Below are 25,264 nucleotides of genomic sequence, written 5' to 3'. Positions count from 1 at the left end.
TTTCCCCCAACACCCCAGGTGGTGGTAAGCACACTGCAGATGCTCTCATCTCATTTTTAGCTGCAAATCAGAATCACCTGGGGAGCTTTAAAAAACACAGATGCCTGGGTACCGTCCACAAAGATCCCAATTTCTTGGCTCTGGGAGTTTTAAAACCTCCCCAGGCGATTGTGATTGTGATGTGCAACTAAGATGGAGAACCTGTGCGCCAAAGACATTCCTTCCTCTCTCTCTTCTTATTCCTACAATACCTATTTCTCTGCAAATGAAAATCTCTCAAGCTGCAGTGAAGTTTCATTTCATGCTGTTGATGTCAATGGATGGATGCCCACTTTCTAGATAATGCCATGTAATTTGAAGATTCACTTTGAATTTTTATAAAAATAACCTTTAGGAATTTCTTCTGAAACTTTGCCAAGACCTCCACATCCTTTTTTTTTTTTTTTTTCTAATTGTAAAGTCCAGAATGAGACACAGACTTCTAATATGGCCCTAAACAGCCCTGAGCATTAGCATAAAGAACTTTTGTGTTCTTCTGAATGAAAGGTACTGTTGTAAGTAAAGTCAGACTATTTGAATGAGGAGGGGGCCGTTTTAATGGCCAAGCAAAAGATTTTCTCATGCCTACACTCAGCCTGGAAGTGAATTAGCCAGTGATGCAGGGAAAAGCCCACCTTCTCGGTTTTGAGCTTTCTAGTAGAGCAATAAATATGTTGTTATGTAACCAGAAAATTCATAACCTTTATTGCATCTGTAATTCATGGACAACCAAACAGATGAACTCACATGCACCAAAAGACAGTTTTACTGATTCAAAACTTTGGCTGATGTCTTGAGCATAAAAGTCACCTGAACCTTGGACTTTTGTCACAGTGACCTCCACTGAGGTGACCACTCAATGTATAAGAATCATGTAGGCTGGGGCACCTGGGTGGCTCAGTAGGTTGAGCCTCTGCCTTCGGCTCAGGTCATGATCTCAGGGTCCTGGGATCGAGCCCTGCATCGGGCTCTCTGCTCCGCAGGAAGCCTGCTTATCCCTCTCTCTCTGCCTACTGGTGATTTCTCATTCCCTGTTAAGTAAATAAATCTTAAAAAAAAAAAAAAAAAGACGTAAAAAAAGACGTAAGAATCATGTAGGCTGTTTCCTCCACACATCTGGAAGTTTGGGCAAAAGTATTCGTGGCTTAAAAAAAACCTAAGTCATTTTCCCCAAAACTTGAACTGGAGATCTTCTTAAAAATGTAGACTCTCAGAACCTACCTCCATAGGTCTGAGGTCCGGCCTGAGACTCTGCATTCTAACGACCTTGACAGTAACGGTGTGCAGTGGCTTCACAGACCACACTCTGAGTGGCGATGGCCTAGAAAATGCTAATCAGCCAGTCAGAGAATCAGAACTTTAGGCATTTCAGATGTTCCTTGAAATAGGACAAAGCTCATTTCCACTCCAGTGTTCCCCAACAGCTTCTGGTGTATCAATGAGAGTAGGACATGGGCTGATGGAAAAGGTCAGTGGGCAAATTCGATTCCAATCGGTGTTGGAAACCTGGGTGAGAATGTTTAATTGCATCCTTGCTTTGCCAATACAAGAAGAAAGTGGCATCTGAGTTCCTCAATTTCTTTAGGGATCTATTCTTTTGAGTTCATCGGCAAACACAAAGGCAGGAAGAACCGTTACTTTAAATTCATATTATTTTAGCTGATGTATCTGGAGCACGGTGATAAATTAATCATGACGTCCGGTCTGATTCACAATCATACTCTAGTCCAATTTACACTTCGCATTTGCAGAACTGAAATGCGATGCATTAAAATGGTGCACACATCACAGATTTTTCTCTCCACTGAACCCGCGGAGGGAGGTGTTGTCTCCGCCTTGGCAGTGAGGCACCTGCCCGGAGGCCCAGGCCAGCAGGGAAAGCAGCCTCCTGCACCGAGCCGAGTCGGGAGGCAGGGAGAAAGGAGGACTGGGCGCTGAAGACAGCCGTAGCCGCTGCCTAATGGGCGAACCCCGCCTGCGAAAGGGAGTGGGAGTCGTTAAAAAAGAACTTCCCGGCTTAAAGACCGAGGCAGGCTTATTCACCGGGAAGGGGGAGCGGCGTGGGGTTGTTACTAAACATAACAGATGGCAGCTGTCTGCCGCTATATAGGGCGCACTGACAAATCCCCGGGACGGCCCTGGGCGCTCAGGGGGCCGCGAGGGGGCCGCGAGGGGGCCTGCGGGCGTGGTGCAGCTGCTGTCCCGCTCACAGGGCGCTGCCTGCGGAGGACTCGGCAGGACGTCGCCCTCCTGCGAGGCCCCGAGAGTGGGCCGAGCGTGGCTCGAGACCTCGGGGCAGGAGGGATTTGGTCTAACTCCCGGGTCGGGGGCTGCGTCGGGCAGGGGAGGGTCTCTCCGTGGCTTCGTCTGCGCGGTGCACCTGCGGACGCCCAGCCCCAGGCGGCGCTCGGGAGACTCCACCGCCCCGCCCCCCGGACGCGGTCACCTCCCGCCCACGGTCGGGGGTGGGGTGGGGGATGTGAATGAACGATGCACTGATCCAGGCCTGCGGGTGCTGGGTGTGGGCAGATGAGCTAAGACGTGGTCTCCCTCGTGCAACCTTAAAAAACCGGAGTGTGGCCGGTGAAGTGGCTGGCACGCACACACTAAGATGATACCGAACCACGTCTGAGAGTTCGTTTTGTGTGAAAGTGTCCTAGCCATAATTTCCCTGTGTAAACCTCTTTTCCAACCTATAAATCAGTCATCCATATACTACGTTTTATATCTGTCAAATGACTTCTTTTTTTTTTTTTTTCCCAGTGATTTGGATATTCAGATGGGAGGAAATCTTACAAAGCTAGGCAAGTTAAACTGCGTTTAGAAATACATGAAAAATGCTTTAATCGGAAATAGAATACATTGGACAACACTAGCTGTTGGGGATGACTCCTGAAACACTGGGCAGGGGAGTGAGGCTTCTCAGTGACCAAGGTGGGGGGGGGCGGGTCGCAAAAGGGAAGGGATTTAAGAGTTCTGAAGACTGACTAGCCATGCATCGTTGTGACTTTCAAGCTGCAGAGACCATTGAAGTTTGAAGTCCAGATTAATTGTATACATCAGTTTATCTTTAAATCAATGGGAACTGTCCCCAGAGAGGGGGCAGAGGGACTTTCTGACTAGGGTTCTACGTCCCTGCAAATGGGCTTCAAGAATGACATGGGGTCGTGGAGCATTTCATGTCTTTTACTCTGGTCTGCGTGACAGGGAAAAGCCTCCATCAACAAACATCAGGGACCAGTCCTCCTTATTTTCTTCCCAATGGCTTTGCAGTGCTTTTCATTGAAGCTGGGAAAGACCAAGTATCATCTGTTCATTCAGCAAATGTTTATTAAGTGCCTTCTGTCTGTTCAACCCTGGTGCTCAGACTCTGAACAAAAGAGGTGAGACTCTGTCAGCCTAGAGCTTGCAAGAAGCAAGATACATTGATAAAATCTATGGACAATGTCAATCTGACAATGGTCGGGCACTAGTTTCCTATAAATAAAATCCTTCCTTTTGACTTGATGAGAATTTTGACACACTGAGGGTCCTCCATACATGTGAAGCTCTCATGTGATTATTCCATAAGTTCAACAAAAGAGACATAGCTGGTGGACGAACCCATATATTTGCAAGAATAAAAAAGAGATCTGGGGCACCTGGGTGGCTCAGTGGTTTAAGCCGCTGCCTTCGGCTCGGGTCATGATCTCAGGGTCCTGGGATTGAGTCCCACATCGGGCTCTCTGCTGGGTGGGGAGCCTGCTTCCCTCTCACTCATTCTGCTTGCGTCTCTGCCTACTTGTGATCTCTGTCAAATAAATACATAAAATCTTTTAAAAAAATGTAAAAAAAGAGAGATCTAATTCCTTCTTATGAATTTGATGAAGTTGGTACTCAACTTCATTGGGACCACAATCTAACAACCTATTTTAACTCTCTCACTGGCCCTCCTCCTGCCTTCATTTCTCTCCTTTCTCACCTTCAATTCCCTGCCCACATGTTAGATTTTTTCCCTTGTCTCAGCCACAGGATCTGTTTCAATGACTTCCAAAGACTAAAAGAAACTGTCCACCCTATGTAAGCCAAAACAGACTAACACACATGTCGAATTTCTTCGCTTTTGGCTACAGCATTCATAATTCAATGTGGCGATACTGTTTTACCAGTTACCTATTAAGGAGTATTTGGAAGGTTAATATGAGAATGCAACACGAGGCCACAAACAATATTAGCTATAACTGCATGCACGCACACAAACACACACACTCGCACACTCACACATACTAACTGGTGCTTAAGTCAACTTTATCATAAACTTCTATGTACTCATGTTATAAACATGGGTTGATTTATTCTCTTTTAATCCCCCTGTTTTCTGTGTAGGATCTGGATTTTTAAAGCTCCTTTGTTTTATTGTTATAGGTTATGGTTATGGTTATAGTTACATTTACTGGAGGTGAACTCTAAGAAATTTTAAGTTATGCATATATTTTAAGGTATATCTGAAAAATATAAATAGCTTATCAAAGTGTCATTTCACAGAAATTACTTGGGATACAAACAAGTTTTTTTTTTTTAAATAAGTTGATAAAAATTATTCAGCTAAGTATAACACCCATGATAATCAGATACAACAAGAATAATGTAAGCAGGAAGGATCACCTAAAATTTAAGTCATTAGATTCATATATAAGCCAGGAGGACCAAAAAAGGCAACTCTAGTTGGCCCTGAAGAAAGGGCCCTTAACAAGGTATGTTCCTGTCTGACTCAACATTCCCTTAGCCCTCACTGGCAGACAAATACAATCAGATACCACTGGCTTAAGAAAAAAATGTGTTTTCTTTTTCTGCGATTCGAGAAAATTCTACCATACCATTTGTCAACAGAACACTTTCTGGCTCATAGGACATCTGTGTTTAATGTGATCACGGCTTTAGATCTTTAGAGCTCAGAGGCATTAGAAACATGCCAGAAATCCTCCAGTCAGAGCAAAGCTGTTTCCTTTAGAAAATCAACCAGTATTTAAAAGTCTGTCTGGAAAGCTCCATATAAATCATGAGCTATTTTTTCAGTTCCCTTTACATTTTAACTTTCAACTCTAAGAAGCCCATTTAACAGAGCTGCAAACCTTAAAATGGCTTTACTTCTGTTTTTATAGGAAGGAGCACCTGTATAACCTTGGAATCGCCCAGCATTTCTCAATGTGTTTAGCATTGATGGCTCCTGGGCGCTAAACGCTGGGAGTACCCCCTTGATTTTTTTTTTTTTTTTTGGGACAATCAGAGCCCCCTGCCTCCATATGCATACATTCCAAGTGTCTCCGTTGGGACCTGGGACATATTGTCCTCACTTGGGAACACAATGGCCTAACTTACTGAAAAGAAATCTGAGACCCAGAAGGGAGAAGGCATTTGCCCAAAGACCTACACTGAATTGGTATTGTGTTAGGTTGCCGGGCTGTAGAGAAGACAGAGGGACTGCCTCAGATGCCAGGGAATGACTGAAACTGTACACAGGAGGTGAAGACATGGGGGAAACCTCTGGGGAACTGCCTCAGCGGGCCCCAGGGACAGGCAGAACACTGTGTTCCCGCTCTGACAGACCAAGCAGACATGACTTCCCAAGGGAAGCTCGAGGGACTTGGCCTCTGTGTCCTCTCCAAGCATCTCAGGGGTGCTGGGGCTCAGCTTTCTTCTGATCACCTCACCCTCTGCCTCTGTCTTTCCACTGTGTTCCCTCTTTATTGCCTCTGGCCCTAGTACCTTCTTTCTGACCATCTCACATACATACTTTTCTCAGGAAAATACAAATGGACATCACTGGATATCACCAATATAAAGCATGCCTTTGGGGTCAGGTTTTCTTGTCTGGTCCCTCCTGGCAACTGGCGCAGCCCAAAGCTGGTTGCTTGGGCTTAGGCCAATAGCCTGTTTCCCCAGCTGGGGGCAGCAGAGGTCCTGTCGCTTCATGTGGATTTTAAACACCCACCCCAAGGTTTGAAAGCTAGTTCCATCCCATAGTCCCTGAGTAACTTCGGCTGTCTGTGCCTCGGTTTCTCATCAGTAAAGTCACACATAAAAAGTATAGACCTCAACAGATGTGTGTGCGTGGGGGGGGCATTAAATGAGATAAGGCATTAAAAGTACTTGGCACTTAGTACGCATTTGCTGAACACCAGCCTGTTGCTACTATTGCTATTACTATTAGTGATTAGAAAGTGGATTATTATTTTTATTAATTAGAAATTTAAAATCCATATCTCCTGACCACCGCCCCACCCCTCTGCCCAGCAGTGCTTTTCAGGGCCTCTATGGGCCAAAAGCAGTGAAGATGAAGAGCCTGGGAAGACAGAGGTGAGGTGAGGTTCTAAGTGTCCTAGTGCAAGCCTGAAATCACTTTGTGTTCTCTTTGTTTCATATTCTGTTTCATACATCATTTAGTATGAATAGATTCAGTGTGCTTTTTAATATGGTGTTTCTTAATACAGCCATGCCTCTTCTTTTTAAAGATTTTATTTATTTATTTATTTATTTATTTAAGACACAAAGAAAGGGAGTGGGGGCAGAGCACACAAGTGCAGAGGGGAGTGGCAGAGGGAGAAGCAGACTCCCCGCTGAGCAAGGAGCCCAACGTGAGACTGGATCCCTAGACCTTGGGATCACGACCTGAGCTGAAGGCAGATGCTTAACGACTGAGCCAGCCAGGCATCTCGAGCCATGCCTGTTTTCATAAAAACTGTCTTAAATTACTTACCAGTTCAAATGTTTAATATTTGTCCAAAAACTCTTCAGAAAACTCAGTGTCCCAGCAAGTTTCACCATGTTTCTCTCCAAGCACATGCCTAGGGGAAGACGTACCTTATTTTGTGTCACCATAATTCCCCTGTCTTCATGGTTACAGGTTTTCCTTCCAGAGAGATCCAACCGAAAAGCATGCAGTCGGTCATCAGATTGCCAAATATTTATGAAATTTCATTATATGCAAAACGTGTAGTTAAGTGCCTCAAAAGATTCAACCACACACTCGTTCTGTGAAACTTTGTCTTCAGCCATATTAGTGATGCCTCTGAGATGCGACCCACATCTCTCCGCCTTCTCCACCTGGTGCGGAGGGATGTATACCCATCCATGCTCAAATGTCAGTGGCCTTAAGTCCCTTTCTCCCTTCTCAACCACAGAAAATACCTTCTTTCACATAGTTCCCTCTTGTTAAAGTATCTCTAGGAACTCTCAAAGTCTTTATTTTATTTTATTTTTGATATTTTCTATCAAATGGATACTTTATTCTTTTTAAAATTAACATGTAATGTATTATTTCTTCCCGGGCTACAGGTCTGTGAATCATCAGTCTTACATATTTCACAGCACTCACCATAGCACATACCCTCCCCAGTGTCCATCACCCAGTCAGCCCATCCCTCCCACCTCCCTCACCCTCCAGCAACCCTGTTTGTTTCCTGAGATTAAGAGTCTTCTGGCTTGTCTCTCTCTTTGGTTTCATTGGCAAGATTTCATTTTTTACTTTTTTTTTTAAGATTTTATTTATTTATTTGACAGACAGAGATCACAAGTAGGCAGAGAGGCAGGCAGAGAGAGAGAGAGGAGGAAGCAGGCTCTCCGCGGAGCAGACAGCCCAATGCGGGGCTCGATCCCAGGACCCTGGGATCATGACCTGAGCTGAAGGCAGAGGCTTTAACCCACTGAGCCACCCAGGCGCTCCAAGATTTCATTTTTTGATGGCTATGTATTATTCCCTTGTATCTATCTTCTTTATCCATTCATCTGTGGATAGGCATCTGGGCTCTTACCATGGTTTGGCTATTGTGGACATTGCTGCTATAAACATTGGGGTGCAAGTATCCCTTCAGATCACTATATTTGTATCTTGGGGGTGAATACCCAGTCATGCAACTGCTAGGTCGTAGAGTAGCTCTATTTTCAATTTTTTGAGGAACTTCCACACTGTTTTCCAGCATGGCTATACCAGCTTACATTCCCAACAACAGTGTAGGACGGTTAGAAACTCCCAAGGTCTTTACAGGAATCCATGAATTAGTCCCAGTCATCCCTTGCTGCTGCTGCTGCTGGCCAAACCACAGCTCCATCTTGGGATCCAACAAACGCATGGAGGTTTCGCTTGCAGGCTGGCACCTCCCCTTGTCGCCATCGCCACCCCCAGGGTGACAGGAGAGCTGAGAATGTGCAGTGCCCAGTATGAGGGGGCATCACTGTTCCCTTGAAGACAGGAGAATCTATTTTTACTTTTCCCCAAAAGCAAGCTGAGCTCCCAGATATTACATATGGTGTGCTCCTTCTTTCTTTTGCCCCCCTGAGCCAGGCCTCTGCTGCCTCAGGCCACTAGAGTTCCACAGAAGTCCTGCCCTAGTGCTTCTCTACCATCCCCATGGCCTGGATGTGGCCAGAGCAGAAAACATCTGTGGCTCAGTCCAAGCAGAACAGGACTGTGGTCTCCTTGAGACTAGGAGAACTTGCATGTGGGCCTGCACTGCAAGGCCAAAGATCCAAGTTACCGCTCAGGAGAAGTGGGAAGAGCGCACCTTCTAGTTTGTAGGCAGTGTGTGGGTAGAGGGGAAGGTCTTCCACTCAAGTCTGCTTCCAGCCTTTCCTGTGCACACACAGAACCCCACCTCTCATGACATGGGGTGAATACAATGACTCTCACCTCATTTTCTTCAAGTGTTTCCCACAATTCGGTTTTGATTATGGCTGTGAATTTCAAACCCCAGCTGGACACAGATAAAATCTTTTTTTTGCAGGAGGTTCCTTGGCCCTTATGTAAATCAGTAAACACATAACAGTTCTGGGAACCCCTTCCAGTGCCATGGTGATGCCATATTCCCTCTAATTCCCAGCCTTCACCATGCTATTCCCTCTCCCTGTCTTCCCTTTTCGTCTCTCCTTCCTCAGGCCATTTGTTCTGACTAATTCCTATTCTCCCTTCAGATCTGACATTTTTCCTCTGAGAAAGCTTCTCTGCTCCCAGCCCCCCAGTTCTGAATTGGGTGCTCTTCCACTGTTCCCACATAACCCTCTCAGCTTTCCCTTCTCATTGTCACACTGCATTGTACTGGCTTGTTTGAGGGTCTCTGTCCCCTGGAAGATTTAAACCTGTGAGAGGGGTGGGATTATAATTATGAAAAGCCAGCACTTGCCCAGTAATCACTAGAGACACCCCCGGCATCTGCTGAGTGTGGCTTAGCTCCTCTCTCCAGGCTCCTTCTGTGTCTAAGGTGAAGAGGAAAGAAATAGCTACGTGGGCAGGATATTTTCTCTCAGTCTAAGTCACAGTCAAACGAGTAATATGGCCACAGTGTGGTAGAGCCAACCTGAACCAGTGTAGCAAATGATTTCCTTCATCTTGCCTCCAGTCATACCGATGACAGAGAAACTGGTTGATGACACAGTCCTGTTCAGCAATACAGAAGGTCTGTCAGCTACTTAACCAAGGGGTGACGGTCCGTCTGTGAGAACTAATGCTTCACACAGAGGGACTTGAACTTAGGAAGCCCTTATGTTGCAACCAAATAGTAAGGCTCCCCTTCCAGCAGCTTTGCCGATAGTAAAACTGTTGGGATGGCTGCAAATAAAATTGGCACATTTGTAAACAGCAGAGCAAAGCGTGGTAGCGAGGAGAGCAGGAGATGGCGCCCCACCCCTCCACTCACTGTTTTTGTGTCTCACCTCTCTCTCTGGAAAGGGGAGCAGGCTGGAAGGAACTCTTCTGGTTCCACAGACATTCACCTCGGTTCCAACTCTAAGCCAACGCCCACCCCAGGCTGGCACTGGCCAATCACCGAGGCTACCACACCTGAGCTCTCTGGGGTGTGGGGCTCCCCGGTGGTTAGGAGATGGGGTCTCAAAGAAGCAAAGCTGGGTTTGATCCCGAATGAGCCTCTTAATTACTGTGTGACCTTGGACACTTCTCTTGCACAAGCCTCAGTTTCCTCATCTGTAAAATGAAGATCATAAAAGAACCAGCTTTATCAGGTTGTTATGATGAAGTGAGCCAAGTTCTCATGCATCAAGTACTCTGAACAGTGCCAGGGGCGCTCTCAGTAAATGCTCCCTATGCTTCTTAACTGACTACCTGGTTTGTAACACATTTTTATTCTGGTAATGTGTGTCTGCTTTTTGTTTGTTCGTTTGTTTGTTTCAGTAGGCTCCACGACCAGCACAGAACCTTATGGGGAGCCTGAACTCAGGACCCTGAGACCTGAGCCAAGATCGGGTACAACACTCAACCCACTGAGCCACCCAGACACACACCCCGATGTGTCTGTTTTTTAAAGTTAGAGCAAAAAATAGGGCTTCTGGCATTAGTAAGAGAGCCTTCTTCACAGTGCAGCGTGTTTCTGTCCCCATATTGTCCATGGTCCTGGGAGGCTCCCGCTTTTCAGACACACATGGCAGTTGTTATCTACGGCAGTGGGAATCCTCCCTCAAGAGGAAATACGATCAACTCCCATTATTTCCATTTCAAGGGAGCATCTGTGGAAGTCAGGTGACACACAGTACTCTGAACGCACTCATAAGCTGCAGTCGTTGATGGTGAAAATTGAAATACCTATCAATTATTTCTTTTAATGAAAGGAAAACAGGGTGATTATTATTTTTTTTTAGAGCATTACTGTGTATTGTAAATGTAAGAACTCCTTTTGAAGCTCATTTTTAAAAAGGGCTATTCTTTGTCAGTGAAGCTATACACCTTATGTTATTGCAGACTTCCTGGCAGGTTTTCTAGCATTTCCTGATGAGCTACAAATAATCCTTTGTACATTATCTGGGTAACACCTCTGAAATGGAAATAAGTAAGATCTGTACTTAGCAAAATCCAGTCTCAGATTTTCAAAACAAACTTATAGTGGAGTAAAATAAATAGCTTAAAAAAAAAAAAAAAAGTCCGCCGGAATAAAATGCAAGAAAAGCATTGGCTTTCTTGTGGAGAAATTTACTTTCTTATGATGAATTTATGAGTAGGTTATGTCATAATGAATAATTCAACTCATTTTCTAAGTTTGTTGATTTGTAAATTCAGTGAGTGAGGCTTAAGCATAATCTTGAGAATTGTTGGGAAGGAAAGTCAGGCGTTCAGAGAAGGGGAGGTTTTTTTTACTCCTTAATTACGAAAAAGACAATCCTCCATCATCATTACCTGCATTCACAGCATGAAGAATCTGCCACCCATCATGTCAGAACTCTAGGGCTCTTCATGTCATTTGCCAGGAAATCACAAAGGGAACGGAGTTCATGGTATTTCTAATTACTTTATCTTTCTTTTTATTTTTGGCAGGGTCACAAAGTGACTCAAAGTCCCAGAGTAAAGTCCATGTGATGGAGGAAGATCCTTTCCCTACTTCTTGGACTGATAAGGCAGAGAAGAACTTTCAGGGGTTTTCTAGTCTAGGATGGATACCAAAGTGGTATCCAAAGTGGATTGGGTGAATCTCAGAGTTTTCAAAGATATTGCGAGGACTATGAAGTATTTAACTGACTCTTTAAGGCAACCTGCCTCTGTTTTTATTAGAAGATAGCCATCATTTGTCACATGATAACTATCTGCCATGATAACTTAAAAATAAAGCTAATTATCAGTTCAAAGCAGCATCTCAAGCCCTTGTTTCCAACCTCTCCCAACCCCTGCCTACCTCCCAGAATAGAGATGAGAGTCAGTGGCAGATCTGAGAACACAGTCACTCTCACAGTATCCTTGGCAATGAAAATCTTTCTTATGTTTGTATTGTAGAGTTGTAGCAATAAAAATGATTATTGGCATTATTGGAAATTTTGGAAATTGTAATAGAATTAAGTTTAAGCTATAGAATAAATGTCTATTTTTTTTTTATTTACTGTTTTGTTTCCACAGAAGCAAAATAAAAACTTAATATAATAAGTTTCAACAGTTAATGATATTATTTTTTTTAAAGATTTTATTATATGTTTGACAGAGATCACAAGTAGGCAGAAAGGCAGGCAGAGAAAGAGGAGGAAGCAGGCTCCCCGCTGAGCAGAGAGCCCGATGAGGGGCTCAATCCCAGGATCCTGAGATCATGAACTGAGCCAGACAGAGGTTTAACCCACTGAGCCATCCAGGTGCCCCTATGGCATTATTACTTTGTACTAGAGCTGAAACAGAACAATTTTGTGATGGTTTTGATCAGTTTCCCTGCTTCTACCGTCTCCACAGGGCCTTCTTAGAAACAAGAATGGTCTTGGTGGTCACCTTGCCCAATGCCCTTTCCCACAGGATTAAGCACAAACTTCTCAGATGCAGCGTCTTTCTCTACAGCAGATCCAAACCATCCTCTTTACCTGGACTCCTCTTGCCTCAACATTGTACTCTAGCAAATCGGACTGATTACAGGATCATCTCTATCTGTGGAAATCGTAGCCATCTTTCTTGGTATTAGCCACTGTTTTTCCATGCTTACTAAGTGCCAGGCAATGTTCTCAGCACCCCACAGGGCACCGTCTGGTGTACACCCCACCACAACCCAGGAAGTGAGTAATAACACTATACCTCAATCGAAAACATAGAAAAGTAAAACGACTCGTTTCGGTCACACCGCTAGTGCGTGGGATGGAGCCGGGAGCAGAAGACAGGTCTGTGAGTTCCACGCTCAAACCACTTCACCACCTGGTGCTTTACAACTTTCTCAAGAGCAGCCTCAGCTGTAGAGAAAGCCTTGCCTAGTTTCCCACGCGCTTTTGATAGCTCACTCTTTAGAACTGGACCTGGGGACTATTTTATGTTCCACTCTCTGCCCCTTGCAGCATGTCCCACAGACTGGACCACCTAACCGGGTTCCCTATGTATCTGTAAAATCAAGTTTTGTTATTGTTGTTGTTGTTGTTTTTAAATATTTTATTTATTTATTTGACAGAGATCACAAGTAGGCAGAGAGAGGGGGAAAGCAGGCTCCCCGCTGAGTAGAGAGCCCCATGTGGGGCTCTATCCCAGGATCCTGGGATCATGACCTGAGCGGAAGGCAGAGGCTTTAACCTACTGAGCCACCTAGATGCCCCTGTGAAATCAAGTTTACCTGGAGAACAACTTGTCACAACATGTCACCGTCCTGATAGTAAATCCAGTGGAAGTTCAGAGGAGGGAGGTTGAACTGTTGCAAATGGCTTCCTGCGGGGTGGTGCTCTTTGAAAACCTGGGGTGTTTTGGTGGACTCTGGAGGTGGTGATAATGTAAGTGAAATCAAGGGAGGACAAAGAATCGTGGAGTACATGAGGAACTAGGAAAGAAGCAGTGCCTCATGGAGTCAATGACTTAATGTGCTTTGGGGAAGGACATGAGATTGGATAGATTAAATGGGCTTTATGGATTATGGAACGATATGAGTGCCAGGCAGAGGAATGTGTAAAAAGCTTCCTGCTGCTTTCATATTCTTCTGTGACACTATGCCCCTGATTTTCATCTATGTTGTTCTGTATTGCATTAGTTAATTCATTTTCAACTTCATATAATATTCTATTGTATGACTAATTACATAATTTATCTATCTTTTCTAACATGGGTGAACATTTGGGTCATTTCAAGTGTTTTACTATTATGTATTTTGCAGCTTTGAATGTTCTTGTATGTGCTTCCTGGGGCATATATCTAATGGCTGGGTCTATGGCATGTACATCCTCAACTTTTTTAGATAAGGCTGAATTGCTTTCCCAAGCGGTTGTAACAATCTACACTCCCAGCAGCAGTTTATGTAAGAGTTTATCATCCTCCACATTCTTGCTAACACTTGATTTGGCCATACTTTAGAATTTTTGCCAATTTGGGGAGTGTGAAATGTTATCTCAAATTTTCTCTTTATGTTATTCTGACATTTTTTATTATTAGACTTTTCCTCCACAGTTTGTGCTTCTAGTGACTTGTTTAGGAAATAGCTCCCCATCATCACGCCACAAAGATATTAATCTTCTAAAAGGCTTTATAGTTTTGCCTTTCACCTTCAAGCCCTTAATCCACCTGGAATTTCCATTTAGGTGTGTGTTTGGGAGTGTTCTTTTTTTTTTTTTTTTTTTTTTTTTCTTATGCTCCTTCCCATTTTTAAACTGTTAAAAGTGGAGGAGTCTGGTGTTTAATCTCTACGGCATTTTTAAGTGACTAAATTCCATTTCTTAAATGGTTATAGAACCATTCGGATTTTCTATTTTTTCTTGAGTCAGTTTTATTATATATATATGTATATATATATATATGTATATATATTTTAGAGTTTGTCCATTTCTTCTAAGTTTTCAAGTATATTTGCAACAGTTCACAATATCCTCATAATTAAAAAAAGATCTGCAACATCAGTAGTGGTTACTTTTCATTCCTGACTTTGTTTATATATGTATGTCCTCTAATTTTTAATTGATTGATCTTTATGGAATTTTATAATTTATACCCTTTCAAAAATTTAGGACTTTGTTGATTCTCTTTGTTTTTTAATTGTTTTCTCTTTCATTAATTTATTCTTTATTATTTTCCTCTTTTTTCTCAATTTATCCTGTTTTTTGGGTAACTTTAGCCTTTCTTCTTTTCTAACATAAGTATTAGAAACTGAATTTATCTATAACTATCAATTTAGATTTATCCCACAAGTTTTGATATATTGTATTATTTTTTAAAGATTTTATTTATTTATTTGAACGAGAGAGATCACAAGTAGGCAGAGAAGCAGGCAGAGAGAGAGGGAAAAGCAGACTCCCTGCTGAGAAAAGAGCCCAATGTGGGGCTCGATCCTAGGACCCTGAGACTCTGAGGATCCTAGGACTCTGAGCCGAAGGCAGAGGCTTAACCCACAGAGCCACCCAGGCACCCCATGTTGTATTTTTTAAAAGATTTTATTTATTTATTTTTGCAAGCAAGAGAGAGAGAGGAAGAGCACACGTGAGCATGCGTGGGGAGGTGTAGAAGGAAAACCAGACTCCTGGCTGAACAGGGAGCCCAATGCTGGGACCTGGGAATCATGACTTGAGCAGAAGGCAGATGCTTAACAAACTGAAACACCCAAGCACCCAATATGTAGCATTTTGTTATCATTCCATTCTCAATATTTTCTCATTTTCATTATAATTTCTTTATTGATCTATGAATTAGGTACGTTTCTTTCTTTGTCTTATTCTTTGACTAATAGTCAATTAATTTAAATTTAAAAAATCGAATTCCCCTAATTTTTATAACATTTACATGATTATTCAAAGTCCCTTAGATATCTTAAAATATGATTGTAAATTCAGCATATCTGATTCTCTCAAATGCTTTGAATATGCAAAATGCAGACTTAAACATCAAATCAAGAATTTTCTATTCATGTGAGATAGTCTTATCAATTGTGTAGTTCAAATTCTCTTAACTGGTTCACATGTCTGAAAAACATGCGCCAAATCACACTATGATAGCAGAACTCATTGACACACAAAAGTGTAATTGTTATTTTTTAAAAAATGCCTTCCCTAAAGTTGTAAATTTATTCATAAAAAATGGAATAGAATGCCCTTCTCAAATGAGCAGAATTTACTCTATTTTCTTGCTACTCAAAAGTAGGATCAACAGACCAGCAGCATCAATGTATTTATCTAAGTTCTTTTTTTTTTTTAAAGATTTTATTTATTTATTTGACAGACAGAGATCACAAGTAGGCAGAGAGGCAGGCAGAGAGAGAGAGGAGGAAGCAGGCACCCCACTGAGCAGAGTGCCTGATGTGGGGCTCGATCCCAGGACCCTGGGATCATGACCTGAGCCGAAAGCAGAGGCCTTAACCCACTGAGCCACCCAGGCGCCCCTATCTAAGTTCTTATCTAAGAACTAGCTAGAAATGCAGACTTATTTCTTAAGTTCTTAAGAACTTATTAAGCTAAGTTCTTATCTAAGAACTAGCTAGAAATGCAGACTCTCCAACTCACCTGAAACCTCCCACATCAGAACCTTTAACAGGATCTCCTTTTAGGGAACCTGGGTGGTTCAGTGGGTTAAAGCCTCTGACTTTAGCTCAGGTCATGATCCCAGGGTCCTGGGATGAAGCCCTACATCGGGCTCTCTGCTCAGTGGGGAAACTGCTTCCCCCTCTCTCTCTCTGCCTGCCTCTCTGCCCACTTGAGATCTCTCTCTCTGTCAAATAAATAAAGAAAATCTTAAAAAAAATTTTCCTTTTAATATGACCTCCATTCTTCAAGGAGGCTGGGAAATGAGAGGCAGAGCCAGGCCTAATGGAAGGCTATGTCTGGGATCAGGAAGCGGAGAGAAGTTTCAGGTAGTTCACAATGGGGAATCTCACCGTTTCCTCTTTCCACACCTCCATATCCTGAAAACACACAGGTGAAAATGGGCAGGCAGAAAGGAAAGCGGAAGCAAGAACCAAGGCCCCCTTGTCCGAGGCTAGAACTTTGACTTGCCAGACTCAGCCCGTGTTGACTCCTGATTTCCTGTGCCAAGTGAGCTTGCATTGGCTGCTGCCTGATGAGAACCATTAAGTCAGTAACAGACTGTATTTCCATTTGGGGGCCTTTTCACCAATACACAAGAAGTCAGTCACACAGCAAGGTCATTAAATTGTTGTCCTAATTGATTGGTCTAATTATCCTCACCTAAGGAAGAAAAATTCGTTGCTGGGGATAAAAAGGCACTGGCTGCGAGGCTGCATTTCTGGATTATAATCCTGCACCAGACACTGACCCTGCTGTGAAAGCTTGACAAAATCTCCCTTAATTTCTCTGGACCCCAGATTACTTATTGAGCAGGGGGATTAGTTCTAAAATAATTGGTTTTCCAAGATTTCCTGATTTCAGGCTACCTACACTATCCTGGAATCTTGTGTTTTTCTAGAATCTTCCCATACCATTTATTAAATAATACTGTGTGTGACCAGGGCTGTTCTCACAACTTGGTTCGGCAACAAAACCCACTGAGCTTTTTCCTCAGCCCTGAAAGTTCTAACCTCTAAATTACCTCTACTGGCCTCAAGAATCAAGAAGAAAATTTCCTGGAGAATGGTTCAGTGTCAGGAGACCTACCAGCTACTGACTTCCAGTGAATTCGGGATATGAAGAGGAGTCACAGACTCTGGACCTTCAACCACTTACTATCTGGTTTTGGTTAAGTTACTTACTCTCCTTATGCTTCAGCTTCTGCACCTGTAAAATGATGTGAATAATAGGAAATACCTCACGGGGTTGGTGTGAGGGTTAAATGAGACAACACATATAAAAGAATGTTTGGCATGTGGTAAGCACTCTATTATAACCTGTGCTGAGGAGAACATTCAAGCTGAATGTAAAATATCCACATCAAATGCTCATTTTGGTACATAAGTTATCTCAACACATTTTTAAAAGCAGATTTCTTTTCATGCACTCTAGGGAAAACAGAATTACTTCTTGGTACTTAATTGTAGTGGCTATGTCACACAACATGGAGAATTCCAGAATCACTGATCTGGGTTTTCATTACCTGAAGTCATTGCTCTGAGAAGAAAACAATGACATTATGGCTGGCAATTGACTCTGACTTTTTCTTTTAACAACAGAAGGGCTTTTAATCCTTGCATTCAGAGCAATACCTGCCAATCACCTTTTTTCCTAATTAAATTTACCTGGAGTTCATGTTAAAGAAAATAATTTGTTCAGCCAAAAGTGGTTGCATATTTATGTTACAATCAGTGAAAAACTCCACAAACGAACCCTTCCCCCTGAGTCTCAGTAAAGAAAGGAGAAGCAGTTGTGAGCCTACAAGATTTCAGAGCAATTAAGACTAGAAATGCAGGTGTTGGAAACACCTGTTTCCCCCTCCCTCCCATGCTGACTGCCCGGGCCACCCCTCATCAGTAGGTTAAAATAATTAACTTACCCTATTGGCAGAAAAGCCCCAGAACTGCTAAGAGCAACAAGTCTCCTTTTCTCCTCTTTCTCAGATTAAAAGAGAAAAATAAAAAGATTCATGGGTGGTCTGCAAACAGGAGGGGGTAGAAAACTTCCCTCTTCTTAAAAAAAAAAAAGGACAAAATCAAGTGACAAGAAAGACATTGTCTCCCTCAAGCTGACTAGCTGGCTTGCTTAGGTTCAGAATTCTATGTTTGTTTTGTGAGAGTGATTGCAGGGCTGTTCAGGAGCATGAAAAAGTCTATTTTAAGGGATATTTATGTGAAGAAATAAAGTAATTGGGGAGGATGTAATTTTGCCTGACCTGCCTTTTGTGAATACCTGCAAATTTATATTAAATCTCAACAACAGAGCTCCTCACAAAGATAAATTGTGGAAATTTTATTAGGGCTTTAAAAAACGGATCATCCATAGTGAGGAAACCAAGAAATTGTTGGTGGTGAGAGGAAGAAAGTTCATTTTGGCAATTTGAATCCAATTTTGGCCTTTCTGCCTTGTGTGTATCATGGTTCTGTCTCCCTGCATTCCACTAAGACCACCTTTGAATATTATTTGCCATAACTAGAAAAGCTTGTGAAGGTAATTTTGTGTTTATGATTACTGGTACTGTCTCTTTGGAAGCACAAATTTTGGAAACTTTCAGCATTTTAATTGGACTAGTTATTTTGCAAGATGGAAGGGATGGTACATGTAAGGGATCTGCTGAGGTTGGAAACTGGTTCAGTATACATGCAAATATGCATACACATCTATATTTGCCATCATCCTAAAGATGACTTAAGGTGACTTCAGTTAGATTTTGGACTTGAAAAGTTTTCTCACAGTGTCCACGGGAAATACAGATTATAGGGTCGACTGGCTGGCTCAGCTGGTAAAGCATGCAACTCTCCATCTCCAGTCAGGAGTTCCAACCCCATACTGGGTGGGGAGCCTACTTTAAAAATAAATAAATAAACAAATTAAATTAAATATAAAAAAAATAAAGATTATAGGAACCCAAGGAACTGCATATAGTTAATTTAACCTCTACTTCTGACCAATACGTTTATTTATATAATGTCTTACAGTCTTAAAAGCATTTTTCCATTTGAGGTGTATGAGGCAGGTCTCAGGACACCTATCCCGGGGAGGAGGAAATTAAAGTGATGGGTACAAACGTCAATGGAGAGGAAAGGAGAACAGCTCTCCTTAAGCAGGGAGCCTTAGACAACTGGCCATGGAATAAGTGACAAAACTGAGACTCCCGTACTACCGCCCACCCCCTTCACCCTAGTGCGATTTCTACTGCCCCCCCCCCCCCAGGTGAAGTCTTCTCCCCAATAGCACAGCATTTTCACAAACCAGGTTTAGTCTCCTTTTCATGTGGCAAATTCCTGAGAGCAGCAGTACTTGAAAATGACCAGCAGGTGGCGGAGTAAACCCTGTTCCCAATTCTATTCCAGGGATATTTAGGTTACTTGAAAACTAACGGATTAAAAAATTCACTATCTGCTCAAACAAATTTAGCATTCAAGGTTCCATTAAAATAACACCAATAATAATATTAAATATAAAGACTTAAATCCACGGTCAAGCTAAATGCTGACTACAAGGCACAATGGCATTGTTTTTTCTTAGCATTGTAACATACTGCAAAGTCATTTTTTAAAAAATTATAATTCTTTTCTTTCCTTTCACTATACTACTGAGTTGGAAAGAAATGATGGTTTCTTACTCATCTGAGTTTATCTTCTCTGTAAGAAATCTCTGTAATGGTTATCTGAGTGTGACATGAACCCACCAAACGCTACAGCTCTGTCTGTGTTTAGGGATGTCTTCATTAAGTGTTCCTGTTAGCCACTAGTTTCCGGGTTCCTCCTACGTTGGCATTAGGAGAGGCTACATTGCATTCCTGTCTGCATCCTGAGCTGCTCCACAGGCAGGTGAACTGAAAAAGCCTCTCTCCTCACCAGAGCCTTCCTCTCCTTCATAGTGACTTAATTCACAGTGCTATGATTCTAGGGTTTGTAAACCTTGAGAACACACATTGTCCCCAAACTCATTTGTCAAAAAGTTTCTTCAGCTGTTTTCATATATTCTTGGAAAACACCAGTAATGATTAAAAGGGGTTTTCATCCAAACATATTTAGCAATTTTTACTTAAAACACAATCATATAAAAGTATTGTACCCATACAACATTCTCATTTCCACACATACATGATCTGGCATTGCATACAGGTGTGGGTATTTGCATAACTTTGTATAATTGTCACATCTCATTATAGTGAATTTCACTGAATTATCAAACTCCCCATATTGTGTTGGAATTTTATGACTCAAGTATGTTTTAACTAAATGAAAGGAACTAGGTTATAAGTGATAGGAACTAAGTGATAACCGTCTACATCTTATCATGTATAACTTAGGGACATGAAGATATTTTATCAGCAGTTTGTTTATTTATTTATTTATTTATTTATTTATAAATATTTTATTTTTTAAAGTAATCTCTACACCCAAATGTGGGGCTTGATCTCACAAAACCAAGATCCAGAGTCACATGCTCCACCAACTGAACCAGCCAGCCGCTCCTCTGCAGTTTGTTTTTTTATATAAACTTTGCCATATGTACATAAACATCCACAAATGAATTGATTAAAGAAAATGCATGTTGAAAATAGACATAATATTTGTTTATATACATTCTGTCTTTTTTCAGAAAAGATATCAAAATGAGTTACATGAGAGTTCATATAGAGTCACTAGGGACTTCAGAGATTTTAAGGACGAAAAGCCAAGAATGGTTAAGGCTTTTGTTCAAAAGCATAGAGTTAACTAGAGATTGAAGAAGGACTGGAATAGGAGGTGTTCATTGAAAGTTTGTGAATTAAGATGGAAAAATAATTCAGGGAGACTTTAAAAGATGCATTGGTGAATATGTGAGCAGTTATTATAGAAATTAAGAGAGTAGGAAGGCTTGTGAGAAGAGGTAGAAATGTGTATGTTTGTGGCTTTCTACAGCTGGTGGAGGGGCAGGCATAGTTACTGATGGTGGTGCTTGTTACTGGATATTTACAACAAGGCATTCTCTTTGGAAGCTTGAGAGCAATGCCTTCCTCCCAATTCCAGAGCATTTTGGAGAATGAAAGAGTTCAATGAGAGCTGGGAAGAGAACCCAGGAATCCTTGCATTTTATTTCCTTCATGTATCAAGCAGACAGTTCTAGCTGAGGACAAAAATCTAATAACTATTTCATTCATGCTATAAATATTTTAATGCATTTATCTGCTAAGATATATTAAAATTTATTAATGGTGGACCCTCCTATAATTACAGAATATCTTCTGTGTGAGTATGTATTTAAACTGAACAAATAAAGGTAAATGTTAATAGTTCAACCTCAGTCATCTACCTGTGCTCCAAGTCACCTTAGTTACCAGTTGAAGAGTGGGGCTTATTTAGTATACTTTAAATCCCGTTATTTTTAAATGAATTCAAGAGAATCAAACAGTACAAAAGAATCCACTAGGAGTGGAAAACAAGTGTGTTGATGGTGACTTCAGAAGTCATTTTGCCTTTCCCTGAAATAGAAAATTCTATTTCATAACCATGTTAAACTCATTCTGGGTCTAATTCATCCATTGACAAATACATCACGCACACACACACACACACACACACACACACACACACACACACATTTTATAGTAAACCTGAACTCTCGTCTCCAGGGTTATTTTTTTATTTTGGAACAACACTAAACCTATATAAAATCTGCTTTAAGAATGTACACATTTTGTTTGCTTTTCCAACATTATGTGTTTCTTTATTTTAAAGATTGGGTTGAGAGCTGGGAGATTTTTTTTCCTATTTCATCTTAAAAGCCTAAGGATCAATGCCAATTGCATACTTAGATATCAAGGCAACTTTTCCAGCTGTGCCCCAACTGTTTTCTATTGTGCTCACTACTATGTTCTTGGTGCCATTTTTCTGATTTGAGTGAAACCTATGCAAGACATTAATTGTGTCTCATTACTGGTCCTTGCTCTTCTTTTCAATCCTGGATATGTGAATGCTCCAAGAGAAATAAAACTGATAAACAAAACAGCAGTGTATTCTTCTGTACATTGTTCATGAAGCAAAGAGTAAGTGAGAAATTCACATTTGCCAGTATATTTCAGGCTATTTTGTGCGACTCTTTTAAAAAAGTCTGTTGCTCTATTTCTACCACAATACCACTTCAGATCTAAATGTTGGAGTCTTTTTAACAAAAGGGTAATAATTATTAATTCTTTTGATAAAATATTGCGGAATTCTATAGATTATTATCCAATACTAACAGAATAAAATACGCTACTATTACAAAACTGGGGGAAATGCAAAAATAGAAAAATGCAGATCTCATTAGAGTAGTTCCTGATAATTTATTACCCAAACAATATTTTGGCCTGTGTCATCCACAATCTGGATTCAAAGCAGCCAAAGGAGTAAGCTAGAACCCATATTTCAAGTCACTTTTAAAGCATTTTCTAAATCTATGGCATAAAAATGCTAATTTTGATTTGTTTTGAAGTTTGGTAAATGCTGCTTTAATATGGAGGTCATAAAGGACAATTACGAAATGATGGAAAAATCATTTATTCAGAAAACGCTTATAATCTCCAGAGGTACATCATGAATATGAAGACCAAAGCCTTCAACCGTTATATAGCACTACCTTAAAAGTAACTTTCTCTTTTGTTCAGCCAGAGGATACCAGAGATTATAAGAAATGTGAAGTCCATCAGCTATTAACTTCAGACCTGATTAAATAAGAGCTAATGTAATTGGAGTATTTTTATCACCGAGCAATTTCTGGAATAAAATACACATCATATATCAAAGTTTTAAGAATTACAGAGAACATTAATTCAAAGCAATGAAATTTTTGGCTTCCAACAGAACTTCAAAATTTACATATATTTCCATATGTCCTAATGATTGATAATCTCACATTGTTGGGTATGCGGTGGCAGAGTACAGTGTTTGACATTTTGAGCATCAACATGAACTTATTTTTACCCTAAGTTTTTTGTAGGTTTCAATGTGTTTCCTGCAGCTTTATTCATGGAGAAAACAGAATACTTGGAGTGGAAATACAAATTCATCCTCAGAGATAACATCATTAAGGGGAAAAAATATCTTGATAATTACTAATTGATTTTTGTAACACATTCATTGTATAAGAGTATTGTAGAGGGCCAATGGCTTGAAATTATACTTTCTTACATTGAAAAAGGTTAATTAGGAATTGAGCTCAAAGTTGATTTTTTGAAGGTCAGCTGCTGTGCTGTTGGGTCCTGTGACCCTGTCTCAAGTAATCACAGCATTAACATACAAGTTATAGCTTTCCTTTCACTTGATGACATAATCTCTTTAATTGGTGTCGGGAAGCCTGCATGTGAAAGAACCATGGAAAACACCTAGAGACTATAATTTTACTCTCTCCATTCATAGGGCAAATGAAACAAGCCTTAAGAATGTACGAAAGACTCATTACAATCCGTTGGCTGTCAACACAAAGCCCTCACATTTCAACCAAGAGTTTTAGGAATGATCCATTCTGTTTAGTTCTAACTTTGGCTGGTGAACTATTAACCTTTTCAGAAAAACCGTTGAATGCTAAATGTCAGATAATCTTCTATGAGAAAGCGAAGAGGGTAGATAATGTGGTTTAACTGATTAGACATAAATGTGAGAAGGTAATATTTGCAAAGTTATTAAGCATGCTCTCTGAAAGAAACTATTGGAGTGAGACTCCCTACCCCTTACATTTCGACAACCTTTGAAATCATTCTCATAAATCCTGCACCTTACCATGCAGACTTAATATGACCCATTTTCATTTGAGAGTTTAAATTCACCTTTTTACAGAGAACTGATCAACATTGTTGTGCTCCTCTTTTCCCAACAGATTCTGCTTAGTAATGAAGAAAGCTACTGTGAAGTAACCCTTGAAATACCACTAGGAAACTTCTGCAAGGATAGGCTTTGGGAGAAGGAAGAAAGGAATGCTAAAGTTTGCTAAGCCTCTCAGCATCATTTTAACAAGTGCTCGCTGCAAAATGGAAGGGCCCTGGGTTTGTTGTTAATGGAGTTCCTGTCCTTATAACACTATTTCAGTTTTGTCACCTTTCATGATCCTTTGACCTTCTGAGTTCTGAAAGGACTTTTTAAAAAATTAGATTAACCATCCAACCAAGAAGTACTATGCCTGGACTGCTTTGTGCTAAGGCCATCAGCTGTCTGTCAAATATGGGGATGCACTACCTAGAAGAGATACAAAGTCATCATTTGGAACTGGTTTATGTTTGGTTCTGATATAAATACCAGACTCTGCCTTTTGTGCCCTGTCTAGAAAAAACTATACCCTGAAGGTATGGGAAGAGAGAAGGTGGGTAGAAAGGACAGACAGGTGTTCGTGATTGCAGATAACACTGTACTGCCTTCCTAGGACAATCGCTATGCTATGTATTGACATATCTTTAATCATGTCTCAGTGTAGATAATACACTGGTCTTATGGGATCTGTTTTGTGTTTCATATAATCTTCCATTTTTCTGCCCAGATGCATAGTATACACACTCAAGGCTAGAAAGCCAGAAAATGAGCTTTTTGCTCCATTATTCTAATTTAGTCACTACCACAATTTTATTAATCAGCCACATAATGATGCACAAATGCCTTAATTATAATTTGCTTTGTTTCATTCTATGCCAATTTGGTGTGGCCTCAGTAATATCAAGGGCTCACAGCTTCATTATGCCCTGAAAATTGAAGTATTTTTTTCACCTTCGACCACTCAATAAAACCAACAATCCTCTTTTCCCATCAAGAGTTTTCAGCAAAATCTGAACTCAATCATCTAATTCAAATTGTAACTTACAATGGGGAGTTTGCATTCTTTCATTACCTGGGAGCTATCTGCAGAAAGAGGAAATAAAAATCACCTGTTAATGTCCCTGCAGATCTAATGTCACTGCATCCTAAGATCTATCAGTATTTGCTCACTCCCTTCAAAGAAAGCCCTGAGAGTGATGTCACTGAGACAGCAACATAGGTCATTCCTGACTTAACTCCCCCTCGCAAGAACCAACACCTATTTAAGAACAAAGACACCTCTGAGGGAATCCTAGAACATGGGGCTGAGGCTGAGATACACCCTGCACCACAGAGACCAAGACAGACTGTATTAAAAGGGTAAGAGAAGTGACTAAATAAATGTACACCACATTGCTCCTCCCATAGGACAACACAGTACTACAGAGAGGTTTCCCCAGAGCGACTACTTTCTCCAGTGGGAAAAGAGAACTAGGGATATAACTAGCTTC

At 41.2% G+C, this 25,264-nt stretch overlaps 1 protein-coding gene across 1 annotated transcript in view; it reads left to right on the top strand.

Moving 5' to 3' along the window:
• The window catches only part of LOC309866911 (uncharacterized protein), a 42,218-nt gene extending 17,204 nt beyond the window's left edge, over positions 1 to 25,014 (top strand). The window contains exon 3 of the mRNA XM_082735007.1: positions 23,848 to 25,014. The gene's annotated coding sequence lies outside the window, so the exon portion shown is untranslated. The remainder of the gene's footprint in view (positions 1 to 23,847) is intronic.
• The last annotated feature ends 250 nt before the right edge of the window (positions 25,015 to 25,264 follow it).

The sequence above is a fragment of the Mustela nivalis genome (genome assembly GCF_964662115.1).
Source record: "Mustela nivalis genome assembly, chromosome: 6".
Classification (NCBI taxonomy): Eukaryota; Metazoa; Chordata; class Mammalia; order Carnivora; family Mustelidae; genus Mustela; species Mustela nivalis.
This window is presented reverse-complemented; position numbering and strand designations above follow the sequence as displayed.